Consider the following 21291-nt stretch of genomic DNA (forward strand, 5'->3'; position numbering starts at 1 on the left):
TAAATCAAAATAACTTACACTTTACACATTTGTATTTGCATTGCATTGTACAATTCTATATTTCTAACAACGGCTTAAGTTTGGGTTACAGCTGAAAGTGAATGAAGTTAATCCGTGTTGTGGTTTGCATATGTGCGAGAAGAGCATTAGCCGATGGCAGTTTTAGCCTGAGTTGACGATACTGGCTTCTGCTAGTAAACGTATTTATATAGGAGTACTCATATTTATCTACTACGCTTTTATTTATACATGTATGTAATGTTGATGTTGATCTGCACACACAAAGTGGCATATTAATCAGACAATGCTATTAATCAGCAAACAACTTTGTTAGTAATTGATGCAGGATATGTACAAGTAGACAAAAGGTTTCCTTTACCACTGCCAGCACATGCATGCATATCCTGCAGTGGAAAGTCGCACTGCTCGGTAATCATTCCAGTTAATGAAGTGGTAGCTGAAAAGCTGGAAAAAGCCAGACTAGTTTGTGAGGGACTAGTGGTGTACTAGTTGCAAAGTTAGGTAAATACAAAATTTTAATTAACAATTAAGCTCGTGGAGTTCTATTTGATACTAGTTTACGAGCGACTAGTTCCTTACTAGTTTCAAAATGACAAATTAAAAGTGTATGCAAAATGTCAGGTAATGAGGAGGGATTTGATGAAAGGAATCACACTAATTTGAGAACGACTAGTTACGTACCAGTTTCAAAATAACCAACTAAAGGTGTATGCACAACTACAACAAACATTTCGGTCATGGAATGGTATTTGATACTAATTTCAGAGTAACTACAAAGTTAGGTGTATACGAAAGTTTAGTTAACAATTTAGCTGGTGGCGTGCTATTTGATGCAAGGAGGTATACTAGTTTGAGACGGACTAGTTGTGTACCAGTTGCAAAATAATTAACTAGTGGTGCATACAAAATTTTTTCTAAAAGTGCAGCTCGTGGAGGGCTATTTGATACTAGTTTCCTAACGACTAGTTGCTTACTAGTTTCAAAATGGCAAATTAAAAGTGTATGCAAAATGCCAGCTAATGGGGTGGAATTTGATCAGAGTCATACTAATTTGAGAACGATAACTAGTCTCGCAATAACCAAAATTATAGAAAACTTTTCGGCTCATGGAGTGGTATTTGATACTAGATTCAGAGTGACTAGTCGTGCACCAGTTCCGAAATGGCCAATTAGAGGTATGGGCACACACATTTCGGCTCATGGAATCATATTTGATACTAATATAGTATGAGGGCAATTAGTTATGTACTAGTTTCAAAATCACCAATTTGAGGTATAAAATTTCAGCTCATGGAGTGGTATTCGATGAAAGGAATCATATTAATTTGAGAGCGACTAATTATCTACCAGTTTCAAAATAACCAATTCGGCTCATGGAGTGGTATTTCATACTAGTTTCAGAGTAACTAGTTGTGCACCAGTTTCGAAATGATAAATTAAAGGTGTATGCAAAATGTCAGTTCACAGAGTGCTATTTGATGGAAGAAGACATGTTAAAATGCCCATTTAGAGATGTATGAAAAACATATATACTTCTGACAAATAGTATAAATAGCAATAACTCTAAACGACAAGGATGCATGAAATTAGCATTATATGGATATAAATATTGATGGACTCAATTATATGCATTTTTTGTCCATTATGGACTCGTTTAGTAAAACGTATAAGCATGCGACCAATTCTAACGTACGCTTCAGAAGTGAGGGCAGACACAAAAGCAGCACAACAAAAAGCAACAACTGCTGAAATGCATAAGCTTAGAGCTATCACCAGTCACACTTTGTTCGAGAGAAAAAGTAATGCAGAGATCCGTGAGGTTTGAGGAATCAAGGATATCAACGAGTTCACCAAAACACGATTAAAAGAATTGCACTTTGAGAGAATAGCGAAGATAGTATTTGAAAGCTAACCCAAACGCCATAAGACCGTGAGAATGATCGCTCAAGAGATGGAACGAATGCTGGACATTGAGCTCGTAAGATGATTTCACTTAACACATAAACATGCAAAAAAAAAACCTATTTTACTCCATTTTAATTAAGAAGAAGAAGTATAGGGCCCGCCATCTATCGTTACGGATTTGAACTATGTATTATTTGAAGAATGGTAACACTTAGCTGCCATCTGATTTGACAGAAAATTAGTTTTATTCTTCTGCTGAACGAAAATGGTTGTGTATACGCTCAAAGAACGCTGGGAGATATTGCGACATTACTTTGAAAATCATGGTAATGTTGCAGAATGTGTACGAAAATTACGTACGGCAATGTGAAGAAGAAAGCACCGAATGAAGCGAAAAAAGTAAGAGAAACTGGGTTGCTTATTGACAAACCAACGCGTGACCGACCAAAAACCGTGCGTACACCCGAAAATATTGCTGCTGTGGCCGAGAGTGTTCTTGAATCACCAGGAACATCAGTTTACCGTCGTTCTCAACAATTGGACATTTCGGAGACATCATTGAGACGAATTTTGCGTAAAGACTTTGGTATGACGCCGTACAAAGTCCAGCCCGGCAGCCATATGAATGAAGTTGTGTTCCATCATTAACCGAAAGGATTGTACTTCAAAATAAAAGAAACAGTATGGAAAAATATTGAGTAGCTTCTTTTTTATAGCATTTTTAATTCCGTAAAGTTATATGGGTCCCTGGGTCCCTGTATAACTTTGATGTATGTGCCTACTAGTTCGTTGGCTGATATGATGCTGAAGCATAGGCTGACGATTGACTTTCCGCAGAATATTGAAAGAAAATTGTTAGCAAACGAACTACTTCAGCTGCAAGGTAGACTAATTCACAAGTACTACTTTTCACTGCAGGGTACAAAGTTTCATACGGGTTCACATGTACATTTTTATATATATTTACATATGTAAAATAGTCATAACACCAAATTTGCGAGCTGCATTATTAGTGGGTGATTTAATATTGTCTTGCAAGTCAATGCATATGGGACTAATTGGGAGAAATAATAATTATGTTTGCAAACAAATTCGTGCAACATTGAATTTATGCTTGGCACATCCGCTTTTTAAGCGTATTGCTCTTATCTTGACGACAAGAAATACGTATGTATGTGTATACACTGGGGTGCAATAATAAAATTTCTATAAAATACGATTACTTCGTATCAATCTTTAAACCTGTAATAAGACTAGATTCATTTGAAAGCATCAAATTCCACATTAAATAGACAAAATATGTAATTAACTTTAAAGAATAATAAAAAATAGTTTAAAAAACTAAAAAACACGCTTTTATTGCTAATCGAACTAAAAAGTAGAAAATAAATTTTAATGACAAAGATACCTATAATGAAGTAATAGCAAATCGAACGATCAGTCATAGTCAACTACCTCAGAACAGAATTATAACAAAAATTAAAATACAAATAGAGTAATTCAAATTAGAGTTAAAAGCGTGGGATGCTTGATATAGTAAATATTACAATCATTCTATTGGCAACTACCTATGTACCGAAGGTTATGAAAGTGAAGCAAAATGCATGTTTGTTTTTTAGTTTTTTTTTTTAAACTATTTTTTATTATGAATGAAAATTATTGTTATCATTGCGGTCAGTGAATAAATGATTCGATATATTCGTGTTATATTTAATTTCTTTCTTATCGACTGTGAGTCTAAAGCTATGCAGTTATATATAGTGATAAAGAAGTAATCCGGATGAAGAACTTATTTCGTGGAGGGAGCCTGAGAAACTGATTTACAAGAATAAAAAAAGATTTTTTCATTTTACAACCAAATTCACCTTACCTTTTGCCCACAGGTAAAAAAAGAAAATATTAATCCTGGCAATCCTAATAAGGATAATGGAAAACTTTTATCAAATTATTGCATTGTCATCGGTCCTTGATAGGTGTGCAAAATTTCAAGTCGATCAGATTTTTAGAAGCCATTGAAAATTAAGCTCAAAGATTCCGTTACATGCATACATACATACATACATACATACATACATACATACATACATACATACATGCATACATACATACATACATACTTACATACATACAACCTGACCTAATAAAAGTGTGTTAATTACGCGTTGATATGTTTAAGATTTTGTTACTTTTGCGGATTTAATGAATAATTAAATGGACTGCGGTTTCTACGACGGGTAAATTAGAGTAATAGTTCTAAATTGAGGTAAATCAAAGTACATAGGTATTAGGTTTGAAAAAAGATAAACGTTGGAAATTAAGTAGAAAAGATTCGAAGCAGTTGATTTTCTACAAACATTTTATAGCACTAAATTTTTGAGACATTTTTGAAAATTTTTTATCGATAACTTGCGCAAATTGTCTACAAAATCCAATGAATTATATAATCGCAAAATTATCAAATAGTTAAAATTAAGCGTATTTTGGAAAATCTGCGTACTAAGCACATCACAGGCACGCGTATTTACATTCAGTCAAAAATATCAGGAATTGTTCATTTAAAAAATGCGCGTCACACATACAAGTGTGTCTAAATGTTTTTTGCTGAAATGTTAGCACAACTGTCATCTATAGTGTCACAGAGTTTGAGTGCAATCTGTCAATTAGCTTGTTTCTGGCATTTAATCATATCAGTCAACCGCAATTGTGCTCTGCGATTTTCACTATGGATAAAAATATCAAACAAAGAATTTGTCTTAAATTTTTAAACGTTAAGTTTGGACAGGATTTCGTGTGCCGAATCGTTGAAAATGTTGCAGAAAGCCTATGGCGAGTGTATTTTATCAAAAACACGGGTCTACGAGTGGTATAAGGCTTTTGCAGAGGGCCGAGAAGTCGTGGAAGATTTGCATCGATGTGGTCGTCCATCAACCCCTTCAACGTCTTCAAAGGATGAAAACGTTGACAAAGCCATTTCTTGGGGCTGGAAGACCATCATTTAAGTTTGAGGGACGTGGCTCGTGACCTTAGCGTGTCTCACGAATCAATTCGCAACATTTTACACCAATAATTGGACATGAGATGCGTGGCTGATCGACTCGTTCCAAGAGAGTTGAATTTCTTTACAAAAATTCATCGGAAGAAGGGGGTTGAAGCCATGCTTGAGCAATTGAATTCGGACGCAATGTTTATCCAGCGCATCATAACAGGTGATGAGACGTGGGTATAAGAGTTTGATATGCAAACCAGTCAACAGGCGGTTGAATGGCGCTATTCACATGAGCAGAAACCCAAAACACTACGTCAAAGTCGGCCAAAAGTCAGTCGGTGAAAGTCATGCTACTCGTTTTCTTTGATTACCTTGGTGTTGTGCACTCGGAGTTCATTCCAAATGGTTTTAGGGTAAATAAAGAATATAACTTTAAAGTTATGCGACGTTTGAGAAAGAATGTGCGTATGAAACGGCCCAATTTGTGGAAAGACAACTCATGGATCGTGCACCATGATAACGCCCATCTCACAAGGTTTATATTGTGAAGACTTTTTTGACCAAAAACTCGACAAATATTATCAAACGACCACCGTTTTTACCGGATTTAACTCCTGTGACTTTTTCCTTTTCCCAAAACTTAAATTTCCACTCCGCGGACGCCGCTTTGAGTCGATAGAGACCATTAAGAGGAATTCGCTGAAGGAGCTGAAGAAGAAACGTTATCGAACCTCTGTGACATTTTTCTTTTCCCAAAACTTAAATTTCCACTCCGCGAACGCCGCTTTAACAGAATGTATGTATATGAACAATGCCAAACTAAATGTATTTGGTATAACTCACGACTCACGTCCCGCCGGTCAAAATTAGTAGGTGTATGGAGCTCATAGGAAAAAAGTTGGTTGAAAGTAAAAGGAAAAAGCTTGCATAATCTTATATTCATTCGTTGAACGTTAGAAAGTTTAGTGGCATCAAAATAACAAAAAATGGCAAAAGTAAAATTTTAGTTTGTCTTTTAAATTTTATGCAAAATCTCTTGGAACCATAGGGCTTCGACAACACTTGTCTTACGTTAGTTTCGTTAATCTATTTGATTTCTGTCGCTACCAGTGCTTAGGAACAACGCCGTCATACTGCTTGAAGTGCCATCTGTGTTTCACATTTTTCTGCAGAAGGAGCGCACAGATGGTTGAGGACTTCGCTAAATTTGGTGTGTCTGCGCTATTACCGCGGTTGCCCGCTTCCTCTTGCTGGCTTGTGGAATAATTAGTTCACTGTTTATTTAATACTTAAGTTTCGAGTGCCTGTTGTATGAATTAGAACATTTTTATGGAATAATTACATAAATAAATAAATACTTATTTTTTATTTGAAATTTAGTTTTATTAATTATTTAATTTTTGATAAATTATTTTAATAATAATTTAATTTTTAAAATTAATAAATAATTTAATTTTTAATAAATAATTATTCTTAAATAAATATCAAAATTTTATTTTATTGATTAGAAATATTTTCCAGCGCGATAATTCTATGCCTCTGGTCGGTTCAAGTTATTTTTACGCTTCTCCAAAGCGCAAAATATAATTTTTAGTATTTAAAAACGGAAGTAGTAATCAATAGACTTTAAAATTAGCATATAAAAATGCACAAAAAATGTTGTTTTCAGAAATATAATAAAATTTAAAAATTTCAATTTAATTAATTTACAATTTTTTTTTTTTAACTATTTGTTTTTAGAAGAATATAAAAATTTAATTTACTGCCGTGGTCAAAAAAAAAATTCAATTTATTACTTTTCTCTTCGCCATAAAATTTTGAACGATTACCCATGAAAGCATTGCTGTAAGCGAGAACCAAAAGCTATCAACTGAAATTGACTTCCTTTCGATTCCAATCACAACTGACCGACTTTAACTTGATTGCCGTAAGAAGATACCAGCAACACTCACATAAACAAACGCACACAATCACCCTAGCCACTTAATTAAGCGCATATTTGCTTAAGTGCCATGTCGAACACCGCGCAATGCGCCCGAGTTTAGGCTTTCGCTGTCATAAAATCAGCCGGTGACGCGATTAAATATTCTCTTTAATGTCAGGAAATGTGAATGAGGAAGGTACTCATGCTTAGATGCAACAACGAAGAGTGTAAAGTGGTGGGTAAAATGTGAAACTTGTTGGGGCTCAAGCTTTCGTGTGTGCGGACTAACCGAATGGATAACGGACCGCTCGCTTAATTTTAAAACAATTTCATACAACGACTATATTTTGCATTATTATTCTTCTTAACAGAATACACATCATCATTCTTCTTGACTTTTACAGCCTTACCGACTTGCGCTTACTTGTTTATAGACCCTCGGTAACTTATATATGTACATACTTAAGTATTTTTCATTCTCATTTCAACACTCGAAAGGCGATCACGGCCCAACCTTTTGACCTGACTTACGCTAACTCGCCTCTTTGTGCTGTTCTTTTTAACAATGCATACTTTGCAGCTTTGCTGTAGGATATTGCAGTGGTATTTGTAGTTGTAGTTGTTGTTGTGGTCATGTTGTTTTATGTTTTGTGCTTGTTTGGCTTCTGACAGGATGCTTAAAAATTCAGACAAAACCAGCACCTAACCAACGACGACCGAACCGCTTGCTTACCGAAAGCTCCACTGAATAAGCGCACCTGAGTGATATATTGCTTGTGTGATGACTTTTGAAATAGCCTAAACAAATGTACTCGTGCCTATGGGTGTGTGTATGTGTGTGTGTGTGTGCTAATGCATGTTAATATTATCTGTACATACTATACTTAGGTATGTATGCGTGTAGTCATGTACACCAAAGGCTTGCATACAAATCTGCTTACAAATATTGTAGCCTAATTTTATGCATAAATAATGGCGTTGTTGTAGGTACTTATAATTCAATGTAAATACAACAAAACAACAAAAAACGTGACCCTTTTAAAAATAACCTTTTTGCCGATTTTATGACTTAATAGAAATTTAAAATTTTAGATAATTCAGCAATTTTTTTTTGTTCAAGTAATGAGAGCACAGAATCGCCTTTGATAACATAAGAAGTTAACGTTTCATTTGTTTAAGATCTATAATAAAAGATTAGCTGAGCAGGTCCATGTCAAGTGATCCAAGTGTTTCGGATATTGTCGTCAGTGCTCTAAAAATATGTTTACTTGTATGATAAGGTTCGATTAGGTTAGGATAAATGGCTGCCCAAGGGAGGACACACTGGGACAAATAATTAAATTCGTCCATTGTGATGCCATACAGAGAAACAGAGGAACAGAGACGGGGCAAAAACCAAACAGGGGCAAAAAGGAGTTTTAGATTGAATATCATAAGAAATAAGCTGAACAAATTTTGGAAAAGCATTTATAAATTTGAGATTTATTCTTTGCTGAAAAATTTGGTATAGAGTTTCTTAAGGGGGGAGCCTGGTTTATAAGGTCAAAAAAATCATTTTTTTTTTTCATTTTAAGCGATTCCTAATATGTTTCAGAATATTCACACAAAGTTACAAAGCCTAGTTCTCAATATTTCCGTAGATACAAAGCCAAAGGTAGGCGAGCGTTAGGTAGTTAAGCTGTGACCGGACAGCTATAGTACACACTTTATCTTCTTTTCTCGACTTTTCATTTTTATGATTTCTTTGAATTGGCGTACATGAATGAAAAAAAACTAATGAACCTTTTGACATGAATCATAGCTTGTTCCCTTCAGTATTAAATTCTCTTCTATTTGAACTAACAAAATAGATAAAAAAAAGTTTTCAAGATTTGTATACCAATTTTTTTTTTATAGAAAGGCATTTTTTTCTTTAAAACCTCCAAAAAGTTGAAATTTTGGAATTTCTCTCAGTTTTCTTAGTGCATCTAAAATAAAAAATCATGATAATTAGAAATCCATTTGAATTTTTTGCTTTAGATAATAATTACGAGCTGTATCTTGTACGCCAGTTGGAAACTCCAGCGTTGCAGCGCTCTACTAATTTCTGTGTTAAACATTTCTTTCAACTTATTTTAACCAACACAAAAATTTTGTATACTTTTTAAATGTTCATTAAAAGATAGAAAAAACTTTGCAGTGCTAAATTAATTTGTTTCCTTAAAAAAAAAATTGCAAAGAAATGCAATTTTTAGACCTCACCCTTTAGGCCAAAATTTTGGTGTTTTTCGAGAATTTTTTGAACAAAGAAGGAATAATCAGAAATTGTTTAAGTTTAGAGGTTATTTTATTTATATTTTTAGGTACACTTTTAAATTTTTTTTAACTATTTCCGCGGGAGATAGTAGCGTTAGAGCGTGCTGTGCATGAACGATCGCTATCCGAGTGTCTTGCAGGTGGGAATTCCTGCAGTTGCAATTTTTCTCTGAAATCACCAACAATGTTTTATTTATTAACAAAATATTTCCTAAGACAATGAACCTACTTGTGGTAAAAAAATATTTAAAATTGCATGCTTTTGAGGCGCTTGAACACAAAGTAGTTTTTTATACCATATTTTTTATCTATTTTACTTAAAAACCCATATTTTAAATAATAATACAATCCCAGAATTAGGTGCATATACTAGATTAGAATTGAATAAAGAAAAAATTCCGAAAAATTTTAGAACGATTGGTTGATAACTTTTTAAGCTAGAATTCTCACCAGTTGAAAAAAAGTAGTTTCGAGAAAAACGTCGTTCTAACTAACGCGCGCTACGGTGCGGAACGGACGGGCAGTCACTTAAGTGCTCATAGAATCGGGGATAATGCGAATTTCGCTTTCAAATTTTTACCACATTTTCTTGAGTAGTTATACTAACGATTTATGCAATAAAAAAACTGATTTTTTGATCGATCTAAACTGGTTTCCCCCCTTAAGGCGGAATATCTTATCCTCGCTTTTAGAACTTCGTTTTTAATATTTAAGAATAAAATTACTCAAAAAATTTTTTGGGAAAAAAATTTGATTTTTTTATTTGTTCAAAATTGTTCAGAACTTTTTTTTTTGTATTTTCGAAAAATAATTTTTAAGTACTTTTAGAGTTTTTAACCAATATATTTCTTTCCAAGTCATACCTTTTAAATTAGTAACTGTAATTTCACCTATAGATTTTTTTTTACATTGACAGCTAAATTAAAATCGCTGATATATCAAATATTTTTCTTAGTGCTAATAGGTATTTTTTTCGCTTTAAGATAATGATGATGGTTAACTGCTTTTGCGCCAATCACTGCGCTTTACAATAGTTGGGAAATATTAAAATCAAATAACGAAAATGGAAATGGAAAAATCAGCCGGGTGGTGCCAATTGGCCGCACAGAAGTAGCGATTGGACTACTTTAAACTAAATTTTGTGAAGCGCCCTTAAGAATAAATGGTATGCAAACCATCGAGAGGTGATTCAAGAGTAGGAATATGAAATCGAAATTGCTCTTGGTGTGATAGATGCCGAAATTGGTAAAAACATCATGTATTGAAAAATTATTAGCCCATTCTGCTGAAGCCATTCAAAGAAAATTATATTTCAATAAAAAAATTATAATAATAATTTTATATTATATAAAACAATGCTTTTAAGTCTTCTATTCAAAACCGAACTAATTTAAGTTGAAGAATACATTAATTTTTGAATTAAATATTTTTTAATAATTTTAAAAATATTGAACTAAGTTAGTTTTAATTAATTTAATTAAGAGTGGTTAAAAATGGTTAATTTGATTAAGAGTGGTTAAAAATGGAGCCCTTAGCGCATTTCTGCTCATAGCTAAAGTGATGATGAAAAAACAACTTTTATTTTTTATTGCTCTTAAAGCTTTTGTGGCAACTCCAGTAGTTCTCCACAGCCAACCTATTTGCATGCTTGCTGCAAGAGTATCTCATTCCAAAGACTAAATTTCGAAAAAAATGGGTTGAAAGTTTTAAATTTACTATGCCTCCCTAAGTAATAGTAAATACACATTTTTATCTAATGAGTGACTGATAATAGCTATCGCCATAAATATTTTGCGTAACGTGAAATAGGAGCTGGTAATTTTGGCATATTTGTCTAAAAATATGTTCGGATTATTACACTTTTGCGACAAATGAACCATGTGCCCACTTTTCCATAAAGTACACAAATTATATTCACTTCTGAGCCAGTTTCGGAAACTTTTGCTTTTAAAGGAGGTGAAAGTATGCTTTGATCAAATTTACTAAACAAACAAAAAATTTGCTAAGTAGCAGTTTGAGGTACACAACATACAAATACATTTTTTTCCATTTAGTAAAAAAATTATTCAAAAGCACAATGGGAATTTTCGAGTATTCTGGTAAAACAGGGAATGCGAAAGACTCTATCTGGGATTGAATAATTTGTTGAAGTGAAACTTCTTTAGGCGCGTCGGGGCAGATTGAAAATAGGCGAGTGAAACGGTAAGTTCGGAGCGTTACCGAAATCCGTCAAATGGGCGGGGCCAAGGAGCAGCTGCTCCTTCCCACTCTCGCCTATTCGCTCTCTCTGTCGCTCTCTCGCATCGCAAGCGCTGAACGATGTGAGGGAGCCACCGAGACACGCCGAAATGTATATAGCACACAAGTAAGCATTGAAGTAGACTGGCGACATGCAGGCAACCGACAATCGACAACCGACAACGAGTATTATAGATAGTCATAGCCCGTGCAAATGAGTGCTGTGTGGGAGTATCAGATAAAGCGCCGATTGAATGTGTGTAAGCGGGAAAGCAATAAGAAACTGCTGTGAAGTAAATAGATGGTAGGTATGGAGGAGACGAAGCGATACAATGAGTGCGTTTGCCAAACGAGGGACGATAGTTGAAGTAGAAGGTTGTAAAATGACATTTCAACCGTTTCGGTGATCAAAGCAAATTGATTAACGCGCCAAAAGTAGGCAAAAAATACCATTGGAAGTGCAAAGAAATGTCAGCGTCAAGTGCAACACTGCACCCAAGTGTCAAATTTGAAGCTAATAAGGACAAAAATAAATAGTACAAATTTATGTGGAGTGATATAGAAAAAAAAGTATGAAAACCTGAATTTAACACGAGAGAGGGGGGAGAGATCTAAACCGGGGCTCCCATGCATGGAACAACCAACTTAGAAGTTTCGCTTCTACCGTGCGTGAGTCTGACAGACCCTAGTTTTTTTTTTCAACAGGGTTATAGGTGGAACTCTGGAAAATTTTATTAATTCAATTACAGTATACATAAAAGTTGGTAAAAGTTAAAGATAAAAGATGATTGATAAGATATTAATACGATAATCGTTTGAAAAGTTTGTAGAAAGTCAGAGAAATGACGCCACTGGTACGTATCGAGGTTATGTTTAGTTAGTAGGATCTCTTGAAAGAATTCACACCAAATTTCAGCCAGAACGGTATATTTCTTTGCATTTGACATTCGTTTGAATTGAGGAAGTCAAGTGATTTTAAATTTTTTTTTTGTGGTAGCAAAATTAATGAAAATAGGGGTCCAACTCGTTTTACATCCCCAATCAACGAATGGTTATTTTTCAGACTTGGACAAATCCTACTATTCGGAAGAGATCAAAAAACTAGGAAAGCGTTGGACGAAATGTATAAACCAAAAAGGAGAGTATAGCGGAGAAAGGTATATACCTATGAAATGAGACTTTCAGCTATTAGTCCATAGATGTCGCTAGGAGTATTTTTAAACCTTCCCAAATGTCTTGTTTTTTTCGTCTGTCATCTGTCAACAATATTCAATTCATTGTTTGTTACGTTTCGTACAACAATGCATTTTTGTCGCTCTTAAAAATGTCGAGTTTTCGTGCCTTCAAACTACGATTTGCGGACATCGAAAAACCACTTGTGAAATGCTGCTCTCCCGGTTCAAAAGGAAGTTATTTTTGCATCGAATCGTTACGGGTGATGAGAAATGGGTGTATTTTTCCAATCCCAAGCGTAAACGATCGTATGGTCCGCCCGGCCACAAGTCAAAAACAACGACCAAACCAAATCACTTCGGCCGCAAAACAATGCTGTGTGTTTTCTGGGCTCAGCGTGGTATGATTTGGTACGAGCTATTAAAACCAGGTGAAACAGTTGACGGTGCACGCTACCAACGACAATTGGCCGATTTGAACAGCGCTATATACCGAAAACGCCCAGAATATGCCGATCGGCGTCACAAAGTAATTTTTCTTGATGACAATGCACCGCCACGTCGAACAAGAGCGACCCGGGAAATGGTGAAGGCGTACGATTGGGAACCGCTGGTGCATGCGGCTTACTCACCAGACTTAGCGCCTTCCGATTATCATTTCTTTGCATCGATGGGCCACGCACTTTCCGGGCAGCGCTTCAATTCTCACGAAGGAGCCAAAACAAATGGCTCGATGATTGGTTTGCGGCCAAAGACGACCACTTTTTTGGCGCGGCATTCACAAATTGTCTGAGAGATGGGAAAAATGTGTCGCTAGCGATGGCTATTATTTTTAAGATTCAATTTGTAACCAGTTTTTGTTAATAAACGTTTGAAATTGAAAAAAAGTCTTATTTCATAGGTATGCACCTATGGGTAAGAAAGGTTCACCCTAAACAATTAAGCAGTTTTTATTTTTACACGAACTTTTGAAACGACCCTCGTAAATACAAATACGTGTTTTCGAGACTTTGCCGACATTGCACGCCAATAAATTATTTAATGTAACATAACATAGAGTTGCAAGGATTACTTTGTGTGCCAAGCTTTTTGGTGGTTACAACATAAATGCACTGATAACAGAGATAACAAAGATAAGTACGAATATTCTAGCACTGCATATGAATAACATTTTGTTGGTATGTATACTCCAAGCCTCTATTCACATTCTTTTTTTAATTTTTCCTTTTCCTGGAGCGGTGAAAAAATACTCCTTTGTGAAGTGGGTAAAGTATTAATTGGTTCTAAAAAAATTATTCTGCCAATACTTTACATAACATTTCTGAATATCTCAGGGGAAAGAATTTTTTTTATTTTCAGTCAAAGAAGCGGTAAATTAGAAAAAAAAAACTACTACATAAAAAACGGTGTACGACAGCTATTATTCCGTGTAAAAGCCTTTGATGTAACTTTGTTATTTAGAAAACAACTTTTTTCTTGTACATCCTAATCATATAGCCATTTAAATCCTCCTTTATTTAATACCAAAACCATTCGCATCAGTTAAGCTTCTTAGTGAAGTGCGCTGAGTTTTGTTTTTTGTTTTCCTTTTTTTTTGCATTGGCACTTTTATCTTTACGTAGGTGAATAGAGGCTTATAGTTAGTAAACCTAACCGTAACAAAGAAAAACAAAATTTTATGGTAATAGTTCAGCTTTTGCTCTTTTTTTACTTTGCACTCCTAGTGTTACAATTCATTTTAAGCCCAAGTAATAAACAAAAGAAAAGTAAAAAAATAAAAATAAAAAAAGTGTGAACAAGTGAACTATGCTTAGTTGTTAAAGCTAAATGCAACTCAACGAACTGAGGTACACTGCATATAGAGAACGCGCTGTCCATATAGCGAATGCGCAACACCTCAGTGGGAAAAAATTGTCAAAATGCAACGCGAATTTGAAGTGACTTGAAACTTGCACTTTGTTATACTAAAATTTGATGGTCTATAAAGCTGCATACTCAGAATTTTTCGAAAAAATTTGAAATTTCGATGCAAATTTGCCGATTTTTTTTTTAAATTTTGTAGACATTTTAAAACTTTGCTTTGTATAGTTCTTGATATAGCATGAACTATACATATATATTTTTACAAAAAATACAAAAAATAAAAAAATTACAAATTATATAAAAGTGGTCAGCATGTGGTGTACGCGTCTGTCTTCGTTTTGCTTACTGATATAAGTGCTTTAGCGATTTTTAGCGAGTAAAAAAAGTGCGCCTTGTTTTTATTTGCTTTGTCAGCTGGTGACAGTTAAAAACACCAATATATATATGCATTATATATATATAATTTTATATATTAATTATATTTATAATTGGCTTTTACATCCTCTTTAGAAGTTTGGTCGATCTTTTCCTCTTATTTGTGGCGTGCATCTTGATGTTGTTCCACTAATGAAGGAACTTACAGGTTTAAGCTGACTATGAAGGGCAGTTGGTTTTTTATGGGCAGCTTTTTCATGGCAGAAATATACTTGAAGGTTTGCATTACCTGCCGAGGGGCGACCACTATTAGAAAAAATCTTGTTCTTCTTCATTTCAAGTTTCATGCCCAATAGACATGAACGCTTGGGGCAAGTGGATTGCTATAAAGCTGTGTACTCCAAAAACAAAAATCTAAAAAAAACACTGCAGCATGTCGCTGAACCCTGAACTAACCACCTCTCTGTTTTTTTGTTTTTTTTTTATATATTTTTTTTTAGTTTTTTATAATATTTTAATTAATTTTTTTATTTTATTTCTTTTTCGTGAGTTCCATTAAAACGAGAACCTTGAATAATAACCTTGAAATTAATTCTAATCGCGCTATAGGTCTTCTTGCGTGCAACACTTTATATCTTCTGAGTTATAATAACACAGATGAGCTGCTCATAAGAAAAAGTCCACTCAGAAAATATCAGGTCAGTTCATAAGTTCGTGCGTATTTTACCCATAATTTCACTTTTGTACGATTTTTGCATACAAAAAATTATTCGCGGAATATAACGGACCTATTTGTATTTTCTTTGATATATTGTGCATTCAGCAAGTGATTTTAATTGCAGATAGAAACACGTGTTGTTAAAAAATAAAATGGAATCTTCGAATGCGTATAAGAGGTATATTTTGTATTTTTTTATAAAAGTGGTAAAAATGCAACAACTGCGGTTGCAGAAATAAACACAGTTCACGGAGTATAAGGAGTGAGTGTAAGGACTGCGCAAAAGTGGTTTTCAAAATTCCGAAGTGGTAACTGCGACGTGGAGGATGCCCCGCGCGCTGGTCGTCCTGAAGTCTTTAACTCCGACGCTTTGCTCAAACTCGTGGAAGCTAAGCCAAATTTGACAGTCGATATGATAGCTCAGAGGTTAAATTCATCGCATGAAACAGTTCACAGGCACCTGGTTCAGTTGGTAAAGCTTTCAAAGCTATGAAAATGGGTTCCTCATAGACTTTCCGTCGCCAACCTTCAGCAGAGAGTGAATGTGTATTCTCAGCTGCTACAACGGCTTGAAAATGAAAGTTTTTTGAACCGTATCGTTACTGGTGATGAAAAATGGGTCCTTTACAATAATCCTGTTCGCAAACGCCAATGGTTAGATAAAGATGAAACACCAGAACCGACCCCTAGAGATGGCCTGCATCCCAAGAAGGTTCTCCTATCTATTTGGTGGGATATGACCGGTATTGTTTATTATGAACTTCTGGAACCAAACCAGACGATGACTGCTGATTATTATTCCCATCAGCTATCAAACCTGAATGAGGCACTTAACAAAAATGGGCCGTCTTTAGTGAATAGACGCAAAGTTTTGTTTCACCACGACAACGCAAGACCTCATACCGCAGGGCAAACATTAGGCAAGCTGAACGAGCTCGGATGGGAGCTAATGCCGCATTCACCATACTCTCCGGATATTGCACCTTGTGATTATCACCTTTTCCGTGGACTTCAATCTCATATGAGTAACAAGAACTACTACTCAAAAGAAGCTATAAAAAAGGGATATCGAAGCGTATTTTAGCTTCAAGGACAAAACATTTTTTTGAGCAGGGAATTACAATAAAAATTTGCCTAAACGTTGGGAAGACATTTTAAATAATGAAGGAAAATATATTAATGATTAATAAATACTTTGACCGTCTTTTTTATTAATTTTAAAACCACCCTTAAAAAATGCACGAACCTGATATTTCATCGGTCCTATACTTATATATCCCAAAAATATGCCGCTCTTTAGGCGAATTCTAATCATTTTTGAATGAGCACGTCGAGCGTGTTTGCACCTAAGCTATCTAAGCTTTCAAATAAGCGCTTACCCAGTAATCTAAGCTACACTCTTCAAAACACAAACACTAGCACTGGATGTGCGTGAGCAAACTCTACTTCTTCTCTTATCTGCCCCTTTCCATCTCACCCACACCTCTTTCTGCTAACCCGTTTCTAAAATTTTCCAGTGATGGGAACTAATTTGGCTCGACTGGGTAAACTCTGCCCCTTTTCCATCCCACCTACACCTCTTGCCCTTAACCCGTTTCTAAACTCTTCAAATGATGGAAACTAATTTGGCTTGAATACTCTATGCCTCATCCTTTATTCATCCATTAATTTCTTATACTCTATCGCTTTATTGTATACTTCAAGTTGTACTCACTTTGCATACGTTTAGGCGCGTCAGCCAAGATACACAACGATGGCAACGTAGAGATGCTGATGCTGTTGGGCAGCTTACAAGAATGTCGTTAAATTCACTGATTATATAGAATCTTCAGTTCTTCGTAACTTTTTCTTGTTTTTGTTTTTGTTTTTAATTTATTACTTATAATTTTTTATGTCTCTATTTTCTGGGAATTGTTTTGTTTTTTTTTGTTTCCTTGTTTTTGGTTTTTTTTTCGCTATCATAAAACTTATCCCTTGTTTAATGTTATGGAAATCGTATTTATGTATTTTTTAAATGAAATAAGTTTTCGCACAAGGAACTTATAAGCACAAACATAACCACACACACACATATATAAAGTGAACGAGTCCTGTCGAGAAGATTTTAAAACTTGTGCGCATTATTTGACGGTCAGATATTTATAAAAAAAAATTTAACAAGTTTTGGTAAAGCCAATTGGCTTGAAACTTTTCTTGAATATTCTTTGCGTGAAATTTTTCGTGTTGTTGCTTGTATGCATGTATTTATTTCACTAAATATTTGTGTAGCCGTATGTATATTATGTACATATATGATTTAGTTACACGGGTATGTATTGGTGTATTTAGTGTATTTTCTTTCGTTTTCTTTGTTATTTCTTCATGCGAAGTTTTTCCAAATGATTTACTAATTTACATACACATTTTTCTTAGCCAAATTTCCAATGAACTTTCACAAAAAAAGAAAACTATGAATGCGTCAAACTTTTAGCGTAACTTTGCTGCTGGAACAGGATATTGTAATTTTCGGCTATTGTCAGCACAGGTGAGGCTCTCTGCTAGTCGTTGCCTTAACTTCACTTTATTTTTTGGGCACAAACGTAAGCACTCACCTTCACTTCAAATATTATTATTATCGCCTCAAAGGTAATGACGGTGAGAAATAATTGTGCGAATATACGTTTTTGCATGCATACATATGTACTTATATACAATACTTGTACTTGTATGTGTGTAATCTTAAATATTCACATTGAAATTAAAAATTAAAATCGTATTGCATTTGTCTAGCAAACGCTTTGCGGTCGTTGCGGTTTGTTAAGTACTTTCTAGATTTTTATTGTTTACTTTTTATTTACTTTATTTTCTTTTTTTGATTAATTGGACAACATTAGAATTGGCATTACATAGCTAAAATGCAGGCCTAGACTTGAAATAAGTACACTGTTAAAGTATCATCCTTTTCACAGCGTTTCTAGTATTGAATGAACTTTCACAAACACTTTCAAAAACATTTATTTTCCAATATACAAACGCACTACTTTCATATATTCTAATAAATATTCAAAGCGAAGAAAATCCATACACTCGCGCGCGATTTTCAAATTTAATTAAATTGTCGATTTCGAAAGGAAAAAAAAAATCAGAAAACTCGTTGAACATCCGCTAAATTGCCAATACTGACAACAACACGCTTGACAGTGACACTGACACCGAGACAACAACCACAACGCATACGTAGTATACGACGAAAACAATGTGACGAAGATGTTGACGACTTTTTCCGTTTAGCGTTAGCGCAATCGTTTACATATTGTACCGTTCGCGTTGAATTGACGTTAAGTACTGGAAATGCTGTTAGCCATGAAGCTGCTGATAAACGCAAGAACAACGCGCCAAGTAGAAAGCAACAAACACGCGCTAGCACACAAACACACGCATCAGCACCCTATATATGTGTACATATATGTACTTCAACACAGGGCAACATGAATCTCATGTGCGCTAATTCTAGTGTTTGATACACAACAGCGACTTTGAACGACGAACCAAGCCGCAAGCAGGCGACCAACACAAGCAGCGAACTTAACCGTGTTGTAAAAGCAGTTTTGTTGGTTTACAATTCAGCATGAATGCCGACTGCTCACTCATTTCAAACTTATGCAACACCAGTATCGAGCCGCCAACATGTTGCTGGCGCAAAATTCCTTTACTTCTGTCATTTAACTTCTAACTGTGCTTGCCTCTAACATCATAATGATATTCCATTTGCTCGAGAGCGATGTTTTGCATGCTCACTGTGCCCTTCTGCGGTTGCAGTATACGAGACAACTCAGCCCATCCATGCACTTAGTGAGAGTTTAATAGTTCGCTGTTGAAAGGCGCTGTTATTTAACATGCTTTTGTATAGCATCTCAGTTTAGCATAGCTTAACAGTTTGAGGTTAAGAGCATTGTGCTTGCACTACATTGTATTCATAGTCCTATTGCTTCAGGCGATTGGCTCTTTTAAGGTAGTGTGGAGCAATTTGTGCTTAGTTGAATGTAATTGTACTGAATAAAATCGCGTACAATTGGAAATGTAAGAAAATTTAAAAGTGTTCAGGTCTGCATATAAAAAGAAACAACGAAAGATGAAGGGCGTATGCGTATGAAGGTTGCAAAACATATCGCACCCTAAATACAAAAGGGTCACAACTCAAAATTTTCCAAAACTGAGTTTTTTGCATAAATTAATTCAGAGTACACATTTCTAGCTGCTGCAAATATTTCGTTCACATAACTATCTTCTTTAACTGGAAAAATACATATTTTTATGTCAAGTGTGTTGCTTTTGCACGGTCAACTAAAGAGAATTATTTTGAGTTGCGTTAATGGGCTCAAGAACAGCTGATTACTTTTATTACACATAAAGAGTTTTATTTTGAGATCTGCCTCTATAACTGTAGAAAGTGATAAATTTCGTGGTATATTATTTTGCATTGTGCCTCTTTAGTTGTGAAAAGTGAGTTCAATTAGGTTAGGAAACTTATAAAATTAAAACATTTTATCAGTTAAAAAGGCACAACTTAAGATAAAATCACTAGAAATTGGAAAAAATATAGTAGAACCTTCTTCAATGTTGTATATTTTCATGATGGAACATTATTTTCTTTAAATATTACAACAATTTTTACATAAAACGTTTTTGTCTCTCCTGAAAATCTTAGTATTTTGAGTTGTATTGTAAGGTGCGATATATATTTTTTTTAATTTTCCCCATTTATCGCTTAAGGGGATATTCTAGTCTAGAAATTTAAAAATATCGATATTTTTTTTTTTGTTCAAAATTCGATAGTTTAAGTATTCAAAAATATCTCCCTAAACGGATTTTTCAAAATTCGAATTATTTTTAAAGTTACAACTATTTTAGTGACGCGACAGCTAGACTGGTTTGAGCGGACGGCGAACTTTAAACGTGTTTTTCTCGAAACTACTTCTTTCGATACGGTCGGCACGATATCTCAAGTTCTAATCAACCGATTTGCTTGAAGTTTATCATGAATATTCTTTAAATATATATATATAGGATGAAGCACGAAAAACGGGAAATTTCAATTTTTTTTAATATGTGTAAACAATTCGAGAAAGCTTAAAAATTAGGGAAAAATCGAGCTCAATTTTTGAGTAGCCGCCATTTTATGAAAAAAATTTCTTTCCCTTTTTTTCTGCGTCTTACGATAATGACATTCATATTAATTAAGAATTTGTCATCGTTTTTTTTTTCAGATGACCACAAGGGTAGAAATCGTGACGACCAGGACACTGCCTTTTGTTTTCCCTTTCCACTTCAAGGACGCATAATTCCATAATATACAATAAAGACCGCAAATTGCGGCCTATCGATAAATCCTCTGAAGACGGAGCTCGTCTAATTTACAAGGAAATACAAAATACCAAGAGTATTTCTCCCCTCAATATCGGGCGCTCCGTTGGTGCTCTCCGACAAGGTGAAGTACCTGGGACTCATCCTTGACAGAGGTCTTACGTGGAAGCCAAATATTGAGGAGAGAATCAGAAAGACAACAGTCGCCTTGTATGGTTGTAGGGGCGCTATCGGCAAAAGATGGGGCCTCTCGCCTAAAGTCACTTTTTTGCTTTACAGAGTCCTTGTCTGCTGGAACTCGCTAGAAAGGATGGTATCAGTTAAGAAGCTGGAGAGGGTATAACGGTCTGCCCTCGTTGGAATCAGTGGGGCGCTCCGTACCACTCCTACTCTAGCGCTTAACGCTATGCTGAATGTGGCGCCCGTGGACATTGTAGGAAAAACTACCGCT

This window comes from Anastrepha ludens, chromosome 5 (genome assembly GCF_028408465.1).
Source record: "Anastrepha ludens isolate Willacy chromosome 5, idAnaLude1.1, whole genome shotgun sequence".
In the NCBI taxonomy this organism is placed as follows: Eukaryota; Metazoa; Arthropoda; class Insecta; order Diptera; family Tephritidae; genus Anastrepha; species Anastrepha ludens.